Source organism: Daphnia magna, linkage group LG1, assembly GCF_020631705.1.
Source record: "Daphnia magna isolate NIES linkage group LG1, ASM2063170v1.1, whole genome shotgun sequence".
NCBI lineage: Eukaryota > Metazoa > Arthropoda > Branchiopoda > Diplostraca > Daphniidae > Daphnia > Daphnia magna.
Window position 1 is genome coordinate 9,026,607 of NC_059182.1, and position 14,505 is coordinate 9,041,111.

At 42.6% G+C, this 14,505-nt stretch overlaps 1 long non-coding RNA gene across 4 annotated transcripts; it reads left to right on the forward strand.

The window, feature by feature from the left end:
• Positions 1–297: 297 nt before the first annotated feature.
• On the forward strand, positions 298–4,574 carry LOC116916903. Of its 4 annotated transcripts, none has more exons than XR_006647592.1 (6): positions 298–1,309; positions 1,485–1,987; positions 2,059–2,740; positions 2,876–3,199; positions 3,263–3,955; positions 4,041–4,574. It is a non-coding gene; the product is annotated as an uncharacterized LOC116916903 (long non-coding RNA). The 4 variants fall into 4 exon arrangements; XR_004390903.2 differs by having other exon boundaries at positions 298–1,629; positions 1,691–1,987; positions 4,041–4,573; XR_006647591.1 differs by having other exon boundaries at positions 298–1,987; positions 2,821–3,199.
• The last annotated feature ends 9,931 nt before the right edge of the window (positions 4,575–14,505 follow it).

Here is a 14,505-nt window from a genome sequence, read left to right on the forward strand (position 1 = left end):
TGGTGTTATTTGTCTAGAAGATCCACTCTTGGTTATCACTGATGTTTTCTTTTCGGTGCATTCCTTTAGCTTCAAAGTTGATCCGATTGCTAATGTGATATACATGTCAGATTCTTGTGAAATTAGCTGATACTTTTCCTGATCGAGTATCCACCGTGATGAATATTTCGAACAAAAGCTTGCTATGAAAAGATCGGCCTCGGCTTCTGTAGTGCAGATATTAGTTTTTTAGGGCGTATTGCCTAGGTTGACTATATATTCAAATTCTGATCCTGATGGAAGTGGGTCGTGGTTTGTGAACCTAAACTAGGCAGTTACTGGATTGATGCTTCCAGGATTATAAGTGATGTAAATTGTAGCGCTGTTTCTTGTTATTTAATTGTTGTTTACTTCTTCTTCGACTGTTATAAATTTAATATGTCCTTATATTATTGCTTACCAAGCTTATGAAATGCTATAGAATCGTTAACCGAGATCTTGATCTTCTAATGGGCTGTTCTGCAAGAATTAGACTTTTTGTAGAATTAACCATTTTGGCATGATATAATAGGAAAGGTACGCGATCGTCCTATCCCTGTCGCTGGGGGGAACGGCGGGTGTGTAGCAAGGGATTCCAAGACTTCTCGCCAGGTTCGCTAGTGAGTTAGGCTGTTTGCATCTCAGGAAGATTTTGTATTTTTAGTTATTCGAAAATGTGTAAGGAAAGTGAATGAATTGAAGCGTCATTTCAGACCTAAGTTTTAGGTACTACAAGATTGAAAATAGGGCCAACTGGGAATTTTTAATTAATTTTAGAAAAACCTTAATTTTTGAAAATTGCGCCTTTTGCAACATTCCCAATTTATTAATTTTCTCATCCGAACATATCCGATATCAGTTAGAAACGATTTTTTTCTGTTTTTTCTGTCTTTTGACTTCAACCAAAAGCTAAACACAACTAAAACTTCGACACTCCACACTCCTCACAACTCATCATCACAACAATCATCCGACACCATTCCAGAGGGATTACTAGTCGTGTTCAGTGTTTCGGATTTTTTTTTTCAAATCCAATCCAAATCAAATCAATTAATTCCGATCGTTAATAAAGATTTGTTTCGGATTTTTGTTTCAAATTTTGAATTTTTTTCTATACCACCCACCACTGTTTAGTATTCACCCTTGCCTGTAGTCTGCACTTGATCCTCGTACCTGGTGTGACTTTTCTTGCTGAAAAAGACCTGACACATCTTGAACATTTTTCTACTTTTTTCTGTTTTGTTACATTAAACATTTTCGTCCTCGTGTGTTAAAAAAAAACTCTTGAAAGGTAAGGAATACTATCAGTTAGTCGTTTTCTACACTATGCAGCCATATCTTTACTTTATCGCAACTAAAAAACTTATATTTTTTATGTTATTGTGATTCATGTGCTAATATTTTGAATCTGCTTGGTATATTTTTTTGTTTTATCTAAATGACACGACAATCCTGCGCCCGTGGAGGGGCTAGCCGTGAAACAGGGCTAGCTCGAGTTCAAAGCCAGAACCTAGAGCTGATCATGGGGAAGATGATAGTAAAACAGTCGATGAAGCTGGACCAGAGTCTGAAATTGTACCTGAAGCTGCACCTGAGACACCAAAAGACTCGGTGGGCATGCCACGCAGCTAATTCTTGAAGTGACCAGCTTATCTCTGTCACTTCTTTTTAGACTGGAGAAAGACTAAGGAGCGATTCTATGCAAAGTGCAACCTCTGCCTTGGAAACAAGTACCACATGGGAATCCAGAGTTCATTTTCCAACTTCATTCAACACCTCCAAATATTCCACAAAGAAGAGAGGGATTATTTTGAGTCCTCTACGGAGTCAAAGCAACCATCAGTTACGTCATTTATCTCACCTCGAGTTGCGAGCCGCGAAAGCAGGGGCAGCTGGATAGGCTTCTCTGCCAGATGATCATCACAGACAATCTTCCGCTCAATATTGTCAGGAGGCAAGGCTTCCGATAGTAAAACTAGACCTCATACTCAAAATTACTTCTCTATGAGCTCTGTTTACACATGGTTTCTTTTATTTTAGGCTTTGTACCCTGGTTACAAAATACCATCCCTAGAAAACCTCCGAAAGCTTATCGATTAGCTTTTTGAACGACCGAAGGCTGCATTAAGGGACAAGCTGAAACGTGTCAATTCAACCTCTATTATAATGGACTTGTGGTCTTCCAAAACTACGCGGGAGTACACTCGCTTCCATAAATATGTAGGCCACCGCCCGCGGGTTGTACCGCTTCAAATATACCTTTACGGAATGTTTACTTAAGCTTGTGAAAGGAAGAAAACGGTGAAATTCTTCATGCGGACCAAAAACTCGCCCACCTACTCTTGCCATTTTTAACACAGTGTAGCTTTTCATATTTGTAAGAAAAATTTTAAGGAAAAAAAGCCTTGAAATAATAGCTTTTTTGGTTTTCATACTCATCCCATCATTATTTTGGTTTCATATGTAACCCCTTCCTACTCTATTGTCGAATATACCATAAAGGCGCGCATAAAGGTATTTTTGAAGCGGTACAACCCGCGGGCGGTGGCCTACATATTTATGGAAGCGAGTGTACCAAGGCATATCCTGCACGGGCGTGACGGAGGATAACGAGCCGTTCAACGCTTTCTTAACTCTACGGCATACGCAAGGAAGGCATACTAGTGCAGCAAATTTTGCCGAGTACAAGTCGGTTGTGAAGGACTGGAATATCATCAACAAGGTAAATACATATTCCCCTATTTAAGGATAAAACCGACACCATGACATTTTTATTAAATAATTTCCTTTTTTAAACTTAAGTCATTCGTGTTATGACTGATATTGCATCGAATATGAAGTCTGCTTTCTCTTCCAGTCTACCCAGCTGGGAGGCTGTGCCATCTTGCGGTGGAATGCCTTCAACGGACGACACTGACGAGTGTGACGACGATGACGACGATGACGACGATGGCGACGGATGGGTTGACTTGGAGTTGGATATCGACGAGGAAATCGAGTTGTTGGTGTCGGCCGATGGCGAGGATCAGAAATACATGCAATTAAAGTTGAATCTTGAAGAAATCTTTGACGAATACTTTACGACTTCAAAAACAGACCTTCCCTCGTTTCGTGATTCCGTTCGTCAAGTGTTGCACACACTATTCAACTCACTGTTAAAGACGGTTTAAAAGCCTCAAATGTAAGAGAAATCAGTTATATATTTTTCTGGAAAATCTGTTGCCAACTTTTTTATTTATTTCAGGTAACATCAATTTCTTCCGCCTTAAAACTGGCCTCTAAGACTGCAAAACACTCGACAAGCATGTTTACTTTCGGCCAGTGTTCTGTCAAATAAGCTTCTTCGAATAAAATTTTCGATTTTTAATCAATTGAATTGAATCTTGATCCTTGATCTTTCGAATAAATGAGTTTTATTCGTATTCGTGATTCTCGATCTTTTTGATAAAAATTATTCGTTATTTTATTCAATTGTGCGCGAATAAATTTTCGAATAATTATCGAATAGTTTTTACATTTCGGGATGCTGTTAAGTTTCGTGTAGGCGTCTGCATGAAAGACGAAAATTATAGTTCGGTCTGTTTCAGTCTATGTTCAATCTAGTCTTTTTCACGTGGTCTTTTGGCTTGTTTTGTGATTTTTGTGATTTTTTCAAGGTATTATAATTATTCATAGACGACGAAGAAGTTTTATCTTAATTTTTTTTAAGACAATACTTTGAAGAGTAATGAGTGTGATCGTTCAGATGCAGACTCATCTGCAGATGAAGTTGGGGATTCCTGTTGGAAACGTCTCCATTTTTCTTACTTCACATTTTCAAAGGAAGTTATGGTATCTAAACCCAAAAAGAATACTAATATCAGAGGTGAATGCAAAAAGTGTAAGGCGTCATGTTCTGGCCAACCAATCTACTAGCAATTGGCTAAGTCATATCAAGGTATTAATCTTGTTTAATTCAAATAAATAACCTAAATAACTAGTATACAGTACTATATACTGTTTTTATTTGTTTAATATTTCAGAAACGCAAAGATTTTCATGATGACGACAAAGAAAGAAAGGCAGCAAAGATATTGTTCGCAAAAAAAACTGAAGTTTCTTCAAAGACACAAGCCGCAAGAAATAAAAGAGAGAAAGTAAGACAGGTGAAATTAGACTTCCCCTCTTCTAAGGCTCCTACTAAATTTACGCAAATAGAGCAAAAACGAGTTGATCAGTTGATTACGGATTACGTAATCAGCAAAGCGCGTCCCTTAAGCACGGTTGATGACCCTGCTTTTATTGCTATGGTGCATGGACTAAATCCAAAGGCAAATGTGACGGGTGCGAGAAAATTAAGATCCATGGTCGAAGAAGAACGACAAAAATTCCTAGATAAAGTAATTAATGACTTGAGTTCTGCCAAATACGTTTGTCTGAAAGCAGACATTTGGTTCGCCTCACACCGTGGGTGGATCGGCATTACTGCTCATTGGCTCGACTCAAAAGAATTAAGAAATTCAAGATTAGAGAAAAGGTTTGCTGCATTGTTACGGATAATGGAGCAAACATTAAGAAAGCTGTTCAATCATTGCAATCATATTATTCTTGAAAAAATTAGGGGCGTTCTCACTATTTATGAGAACGTACACACAAAAAATAGTATCATTTGGGTAAAAATTGTAGCACTGAGAGAACCACAAAAATGACGTTTTAACGTAAGGTTCTCTCAGGCTTCCAAAGAGTTTTGGTAGGTACTCTAAGTGTTGGGAATATTATCGCCCAACAGACGACGACAACCCGACCCGGCAGCCGGACGACTGCACCCGCGCATTTGCGCGACTATTGTCTCAGGGGCCCACGATAGGTTGCCCCAAACCCCCATTGTTTCCCCTCCTTTAATTGTTACACCCGCACTAAGTGACTGTAAATCTAACAGTGTAAAACGAATAGACGGTTGGAACAGACACAGTTCTTAGTGTCAATTTAATTACTCAACCTAAACTGTAAGTACGGTACGACACGCCGGCAAAAGTATTTACAAAGTTAACATGATCCTTCAAAACCTAAAAGTGAATTTAAGCCAGTGAAGTACTGTGTCCTTCCCATCCATCACATTCAAAAATTGTAATTGTTAGGCTGTTTGGGGCCATTGCTAAGAAAGGCCTCTCAAACGAGGGAAGTAACAATCCTTGAAAAAAAAAATCTCTTTGAACAATTAAGTAAAGAGGGGCGGCCATTAACCACGCTAAAGTCGCGTGTAAGCCTAAGGCTTCCACTACCGCACACAGTTAATAGCCACCGTTCTTTCTCTCTTTCTTTATTTTCTGGGAATGTAATCGCCTCTCACACAGCAGCAAAAAAAAAAAAAAAAAAAAACACAATCGCGTCTCTCTAACTTTCCCCTTCTGATTGTTGGCTATCTCGCCCTATTGTTATTTTAAATCGGTAATAAGAAGCTCTATCTGTATCTCACCTGAATCATAGAGGAGTACCGTAAGGTCTCCAAACAAGAAGCAAAATAGGCAGGAAAAGTCAGAGAATCAAGAGGGCGCAGTTGCGCCGAGACGGGCTTTTGCCCGCTTGGGTGGAACCGCCCCGTCCTCCCCCGGCACGAGAGCGTATTCCGGACGAACAGTTGCCAGCAGGAGCTCACGCTCCTAGTCTACAACCATTCTTGGAAATTGCCCGTAGACTCCTCACCGTCGAACAAAACAGAACCGTGACCCGCGCCCCAGGATTCAGCAGCTATAGCTGCTGATCCAACCAAGCCGTTAGTTTGTAGGCCATTTGAGGAGGAAGACGAACTACAAATTTGCTGGGTAAGCTCGTGTGACTCGTCAGAAGAAGACGATACCTCCACGGAAGAGGACCAAAGCGGATACAACCGGTCAGTGGGAAGAGCAGCTTATATCAGAGCAGACCAGACAAGACAATTGCGTGGCAACTTCACCGGGCGACAGGGTCCGGGCTGGACTAGAAGAAACACCAGAGGAAGGGAACAAAGGCGATAATACCAGCATTGTATTCATTGGAGAGGGCAGCGAATGAAGACTGCTAAATACATCTGGTAAAATAAAAATTGCAAACGCCGTCCATTCTTCTTAAAAAAAAAAAAAAAAATTTCTAGTGTAAGGAGCCCGGGTAATCGGTGACTTAAAAAAAAAAAAAAAGTCTTCTCTCTCTCTTGTTGTAGTGACCACCACATGTGGCGCTACTACTAGTAAAAAAAAAAAGTCTTCTCTCTCTCTTGTTGAAGTGACCACCGCATGTGGCGCTACTACAAGTAAAAAAAAAAAAGAGTCTTTTCTCTCTCTTGTTGTAGTGACCACCGCAGGTGGCGCTACTACTAGTAAAAAAAAAAAGTCTTCTCTCTCTCTTGTTGTAGTGACCACCGCATGTGGCACTACTACTAGTAAAAAAAAGTCTTCTCTCTCTCTCTTGTTGTAGTGACCACCGCATGTGGCGCTACTAGTAAAAAAAAACACCACTTTCTCTCTCTTCACACTAGTGTTACCGCAACAAGCAGTACCATCTAGCAAAAAAAAAAGAACGTTTTCTTGGTTAAAACTGAATTAAATTTTCTCCTTCTTTCTCAAAGCTCAATCTCAAAAGCTCCTTAGGAGCCACCCTCTTAGGAAAAGGGCTCCGACAACAAAAGGCTCGAGAACGGTCGTTAAGGGCCACATAACAAAAACAATCAACCTAATCAATGGGTTGAAAACTGTGATGACGCAAGAAGAGCTCAGAAACCTAGAAATCTGGGAAACTAAGCTTAAAGGATGCTACGAAACCTACAAAGGGTACTCAACAGCAATCCAAGACGAACTCAAAGACGCGGATGCAGACCAGGCGGAATACGACACCGAAACTGACATCACGTACACTCGCTTCCATAAATATGTAGGCCACCGCCCGCGGGTTGTACCGCTTCAAAAATACCTTTATGCGCGCCTTTATGGTATATTCGACAATAGAGTAGGAAGGGGTTACATATGAAACCAAAATAATGATGGGATGAGTATGAAAACCAAAAAAGCTATTATTTCAAGGCTTTTTTTCCTTAAAATTTTTCTTACAAATATGAAAAGCTACACTGTGTTAAAAATGGCAAGAGTAGGTGGGCGAGTTTTTGGTCCGCATGAAGAATTTCACCGTTTTCTTCCTTTCACAAGCTTAAGTAAACATTCCGTAAAGGTATATTTGAAGCGGTACAACCCGCGGGCGGTGGCCTACATATTTATGGAAGCGAGTGTACCAAACACAAGATGAGGTATTAAATGCTAACGCAGTCATCAAGTTAAAACGCCAGGAATGGCTAAATATGTTAAAGAAAAAAAAAAAAGAGGAAGAAAAAAGAAAACAAGAACAAAAAGAAGAAGAAAGAGACAAACGAATTCTAGCCCTCATCCAACAACAAGTGATGAATCAGGCAACCATAACCCGCGACATAATCACACAAGTGATTGCAGCCATACCTACGCCTCAAGCGCCAGTGGTTAACGTAACTGCAGCAGCTCCACCACAATCAACACATTCGATGAGACTGCCACAAAGGCAAATTAAACATTTCAAAGGGGACATTTTAGAATGGACCCAATTCTGGGAATCGTTTAATGCGGCGATTCATTCCTCAACCCTTACCAACGTTCAAAAGTTTGATTATCTTAAAGAGTATTTGAAAGGCGAAGCTAACTTAATTGTTAATAATCTTGAATTAACAGATGCTAACTACCAGGTAGCCATCGACGAGTTAACAAGAAGATATGGCAAAAAACAGGTTATGATCGACGCTCACTTCAACAAACTGCATACCTTGCAGCCAGTGAAAGACGGAAATGATGTGCCAGCCCTTAGGAGTTTTCAGCTGAATCTTCAATCGCACATCAGTGCCTTGGAGACATTAGGAGTCCCAACGACTTCTTTCGGGGGACTCCTCGGTACTCAACTAATCAAATTAATTCCTTCAAGTTTACAGCTAGAATGGGCAAAATCAGAGTCCAACAAATCAACGGACATTGAAGGAGTAATAAAATTCATCGGCGACCAAATCGACGCAGCCGAAAGATTCAACAGGATTAGAGGAGTAGAAAAGGAAAAACCATCTCCAGCTCCTAAACAACCAAAGCCTTTCAGCCCACCTCTAGCAACAGCGTCCCAACTGGCCGTTGGCGCTAAATCAAATCCAGCTCTACAGGTCAAACCCACTTTAAAATCTAAAAGGATTAAATTTAGCCCTAGTTGGATAGAATGTGAAAGGCCTTGTATATTTTGCGGGCAAATTCATTGGCCGACAAGATGTCCAAAAGACTTGGCGGAGAGAAAATCAATCATTAACAATTTAAAAAGATGCGTGAATTGATTCGGAGGAAAGCACGAACTCAAGGATTGAACATCCCCCCGGAACTACAACAAATGTGGAGGGAGACACCATTCCGCCCTCTGCGACAAAGGAGACATAAGAGTCTCCAAACCATCAAGATCGGCAAGCATCGTGGCCAGCAACTCCATCTCGGCCACTACAGCCAGCGCAAGTACGTTCGGGCAGTTAATGTAAAAAACCGCAACAGTGATTGTCAATGGACCAGACGGCAGCGAAACTAGAGCAATTTTATTTGCTGACGACGGAAGTCATCGATCATGGGTGCTAAAATCGCTCTCATCGCCGCTCAAATTGAAAACAGTAGCGGTAGAAAATATCAGCACGAGAGTGTTTAAGAAAAAGGAAGCTAGCCAACCCGAAATGACAAAAACCGTTGAAATGCAAGTAAGGGGCACCTGGAAAGGCGCCCCAAAAATTACATTAATCGCTTTAGAATCAGACCACATTGCAGATTCTGGCCCTTACATAGGATCCGAATTTGCAAGGAGCCTCTGGATCCAAAACGAAAAAATGGCTGACGACAGATTTGAAATGGCATATGGGGAAGAAGAGCCAATTGAGATTCTGCTTGGAATGGACCAAATGTTCCAGATCATGTCAAATGAAGCAGCAATTCAGAGTCCGTGCGGACTACGCGCATTCAAAACGAAGCTGGGAAGAATGATAGCCGGTCCCTCACAAGAAACTAATTCTAAGACAGGCAATCAAATAATCCAGCACCTAATTTTCACATCTAATTATCCAGTGCCGCAGATAACGTCATCGTTCGCAACAAGCAGCCGAATCGAAAGGAAAGAAAGTCCAACCCAGTCAATCAGAACTCCAACGGGAAAGGAGACTGGAAAAGCCAGCCTCCAAAATCCACAACCAGGAACATCATTTTCAGATGCACCAACCGGATCCTGCGGAGAAACAGACACTAAATGGGTTGAACACGACGAAATAACGGCTACCAATTTTGACCTCTCCCTCTTTTGGAGAATAGAAAATTTTGCGAACCTAGAAGGCGCTGAAGCAGTGGAGTCAGAGGATCGTTTCGACTCCTTTGACGAGAAAATAACAAGATGGCCAGACGGAAGATACTGTACACCAATACCTTGGTCGACAGATAAATGGAGACTCCAGAAAAACCTACCGTTGGCCACTGGAAGAGTAGAAAGCACGATAAGCAGATTGAGAAAAAATCCAGGAGACTTGGTGAATTATCACCAAGAGATCCAAAAACTGATCGATAGCAAATTCGTAGAAGAAGCAAATATGGACTACGAAGAGCCCCATACTTATCTGCCACATCATCCGGTCTTCAGAATCGACAAAACAACAACGAAAATAAGACCCGTTTTCGATGGAGCGGCAAAGACAAAATTTGGTCCTAGTCTAAACGACGTGCTGGAGACCGGACCGAACCTTAATCCCGATCTCCTATCGGTATTAATGCGATTTCGAAAGTATAAGTTCGCCTGGATTGCGGACATTGAAAAAGCCTTTCTCAACATCGCCCTACAGCCTGAAGACGCAGAGGCAATCAGGTTTTTATGGCCCAAGGATCCAGCAGTAGCTGGATCCCCGCTCAAAGCTTATAAGTGGAAAAGGGTGCCCTTCGGCCTTAGTCCTAGTCCCTTCCTGCTACGTGTAACCATAAACAAACATCTTAAATCACTAAAATCTCGTTTTCCAGAAACAATAGAGCAGCTGGAAAAGAATCTATACGTAGACGACTACCTTGGCGGAGCGAACAACGTGACAATCGCCAAACAAAGAGTCGATGAAACCGACGAGATTTTCAGCGACGCCCAACTCAACATGAGAAGCTGGGCAACGAACAGTGACGAGCTAAGACAACACTTGAAGGAGAAAGGGCTGTCGAACCAAGTCGTCGGCCTACTCTCCCCAGCGTTGGACGGACAACAAAAGGTGCTAGGAATCCGGTGGGACACCGGATCCGACTCCTTTCAATTCGACCCAACAGCTATAATTCAAGCAGTAGAGGAAGTAGAAACCGAGATCACAAAAAGGAAAATTCTTAGCATCTCGGCAAGGATTTTCGATCCAATCGGATTTTTAGCACCTACTGTCCTTCTATTAAAAATTATTTACCAGAAACTTTGGGAAAAGGAGATAGGTTGGGACCAAACTGCTCCAGCCAAAATTCAGAAATCGTGGAAGCTGGTGACGACAAGCCTAATCGATTTCACCCAATTAAAAATTCCACGCTGGATCGGATTGTCAGAAATGATCATCTCCCATGAACTTCACGTTTTCGGAGACGCATCAGAAGCAGCGTACGGAGCCGTAGCATACGCACGACTCCAAAGGAGACACGAAGAACCGTACGTCGTCCTACTAACAAGCAAGACCAGAGTTGCACCTCTACCCAAGAAAAAAGTAACTTTACCTCGGTTAGAATTACTAAGCTCGCTTTTAGCCGTACGCCTAGGTGAAGTCGTCAAAACAGCAATGCAAATCCAGCATTGGAGGACAATTTACTGGTCGGACTTTTTAGTCTCACTAGGATGGATCAGAGGCGAACCAAACAAATGGAAGCCATTCGTTCGGAACCAAGTAGAAACGATAAGAAAATTCTCTCAGCCCGAGTGGTGGAGGCACTGTCCAGGTCTCCAAAATCCGGCCGATCTTGCCTCGCGGGGAGCGCCAGCGCCAACGCTGGTAACTTAAACTCTATGGTGGAACGGCCCGATTTGGCTCAAAGAAGATGAATCGGAATGGCCAGATTCCCCCCACACCCAAATTCCACAAACAATTCAATTCGAGAATGAATCGGAAGCAAGGTGTACGACAGTCAGCACGACAGCAGCCATCACAGCTCCAACAACCACCATCGAATGGAATTTGGACAGAATATCTACTTGGAATCGACTAGTAAGAAGAACGGCATGGATCGCACGATTCCTAAGAAGGATGGGATGTTAAGACCCCCTGGACAAGAATTTTTGGAATCAATAAAGGTATTCGAAAAGGTGATCCAAATTAACCGACTATCTAGAGAAGAATTGGATGAAGCGGAGCTGACTATTTATCGGCAGCTCCAACGGGAGCGATACCCCAAGGCATTTGAATCTCTGCAGCAGGACAACACAATCCAACCCAAGGAGAAAATCGCATCTCTTCTCCCAATCTGGGACCAAAGAGACAGACTCATCCGTGTACAAGGAAGAGTGTCACTTGCTTTAAGGGATCGAAATATCAAACCCCCAATTCTGCTTCCTGCAAAACATTTAGTAATCTCCTTTCTAATTACAGACAAACACGAGTCTTTACTACATGCATGAGTAAAAGGAACACTGTCGGAACTAAAGGAAAAGTTCTGGATAGTGAAGGGACGGCAGCAAGTAAAAACCGCTTGGTTCGCTTGTGTTGAATGCCAAAAACTAACGTCATCACCGTTCCAAGAACTAGCAGCCCCAGTTCCGTTAAATCGACTCCGCCAGGCGCAAGCATTCCATATTACAGGAGTGGATTTCGCTGGACATTTGTTTTACAAACCAGCCCCATCCAGAAGGAAAGCGAAAGCCCTGACATCAGTCCAGGATCCGACTTCAACAGACGATCCAAATAAAGAGCCAGCTGAGGAGCTTCACGCAGAAGAAGACGCTCCAAATGAAGCTCCGCTCGCAGGCGAAGAAACGCCAACAGAAGAGGATATCGAAATCCAAGATATTCCACCGACAACGACTAAAGCTAAGAAAACTAATCAGCTCAAAAGTTATGCTTGTCTTTTCACATGTGCTGTCACTCGTGCGATTCATCTGGAACTGATGCCGGACATGACCGCACGCTCCTTTCTATTTGCCCTCCGCAAATTTGCGGCTAGACGAGGACCTATATCGGTGATGTATTCCGACAACGCACAAAATTTCCGATGTGTCGACCGACATTTAAAACTACTCAACTCCGATCCGACTGTCCAGGATTATCTTGCCGCCAGGAAGACTCTCTGGATATATTCCGCCAGCCTAGCCCCCTGGTGGGGCGGGTTCTGGGAACGAATGGTGAGGAGCGTCAAGGATCTGCTTCAACGCTCCAACGGTCGAGCTTGTCTGGACTACTTGGAATTGGAAGCAAGCTTAATTGAGATAGAAAGCGTGATTAACGCACGCCCGCTCAGCTATATCGGAGAAGGAGCCGATGATCCGCTTCCAATCACTCCTAACCAATTCCTCAACAATCGACGTTCTACTCGCGCGGACCCGGAGCTAGCTACTAATTTAATAGCTCCTACCTCAACTAGCACCAAGTTGTTAGAAATGGATAAGCTTAGAAGAAAATACGTCGCCGATATCTGCTCCAGATTTGTGGACGACTATTTACGTCAACTGGACAACTTTCACTCCAAGGGGAAGTCCGGAAGAAAAATCCGCCTACGAGAAATCGTCGTAATCCACGACGAAAACTCCAAACATTTAATGCGGTCGATAGGAGTAGTTAAGGAATTAATACCTAGCCGTGACGGACTTATTCGTTCCGTGATGCTTAAAATTCCCAACGGGAACATCATTAATCGAGCCATTCAGTCCCTTCACCCCACAGAACTAAGAGAAGATCGAGATGAGGACATCGAGATTGAAAATCCGGAGCCGACCAGGAGCCGGATGAGGATCCAGTTCCACTCGTCCTAACACCGGAAATTGAGCCAGCGGCCAGAAATGCGGTGCCGGCCGCCGGAGAGACGGACAACGTCGTCGGAGAAGTCGAGCCAGATGCTACGGGCTCTAGTGGGGAGTATGTTAGGAATATTATCGCCCAGACGACGACAACCCGATCCGGCCGCCGGACGACTGCACCCGCGCATTAGCGCGACTATTGTCTCAGGGGCCCCCGATAGGTGGCCCCAAACCCCCATTGTTTCCCCTCCTTTAATTGTTACACCCCCACTAAGTGACTGTAAATCTATCAGTGTAAAACGAATAGACGGTTGGAACAGACACAGTTCTTAGTATCAATTTAATTACTCAACCTAAACTGTAAGTACGGTACGACACGCCGCCAAAAGTATTTACAAAGTTAACATTAAGGATGTAAGAAGACCCCTTGCGCTACGCGCTGGAATTCTGAATTTGATTCTGTCAAGTGCGTCATGGACCAACATGAAGATAAACTTCATTCTGCAATGAAGAAGTTGAAACTGGAACTCTTGCATTAAGCGGACCGTGTCCTACTTAAAGAGTATCTTGCGATTATGAGCCCACTTGCCAAATATTTGGATGTCTTGCAGTTGGAGGTAAACTCATACGTATGATATGTAAAACCCTGCATCCAAAAAATCAAAGAAGCGATGCTAGGAGTGAAGAACCTTGCCACGAATGGTTACGCCAATAAAGCCGAGGGCTTCTCACACATATTGATAGAAGGTATTAAAATGGCAAATATTATATCCTTTCGTGTTATAATAAGCTCATTCAAAAAATTTCTTAGATTTAACCCTCTCTTTGAAAGAGAAAGCTTTATGATTGCAGCATCCGTTCATCCACACTTTAAGCTAAACTGGATACCTAAAGGAGACGATGAATTATAGAGAAATATTCGGAAGTTATTGCAATAAAAATTAGAGGATCTGAACGACATGGTTACTGGAATTAATCAAGAAGCTGAAAATGATCTCTTTGAAATTTTATCGAGATTATCTTCAGTGATGAATGAACTCGATTTGTACTTAGTGGACCCAGACAAATCTCTGCTCTCTCTCAACAAATATCCCCGTATAAAGGAACTTTTTCTCCCTTACAGTAACGGTTTTCTATCCAGCGGGCCAGTCGAAAAAATTTTCAGTGCGGGGCCTCTTGTATTGACAATTCGAAGACACCACCTTACTGACGATTTATTCGAAACGCTGCTCATTTAAACAAGCAATCCACCACTCAAGCCAGTTTCCCACCTAGCCTAGCAGCAATTTTTTCATCCCTCCCTCGCGCTTTTGGCGTATGACTGCAGAAATATGATAGCAATCGATAACTGCGACCGACAGGAGCGCGAGGGAAGAGAGAGTCAAATAAAGATGCTTAAAGAGCTCCTTCTTCTTGGACCAATCAAACAAGCCACTGATGCTTTCCAGAAAGCTAAGGAGACCCTTAGACTTGTCATTCCGGCCAATTTGGATGTGTCAAATA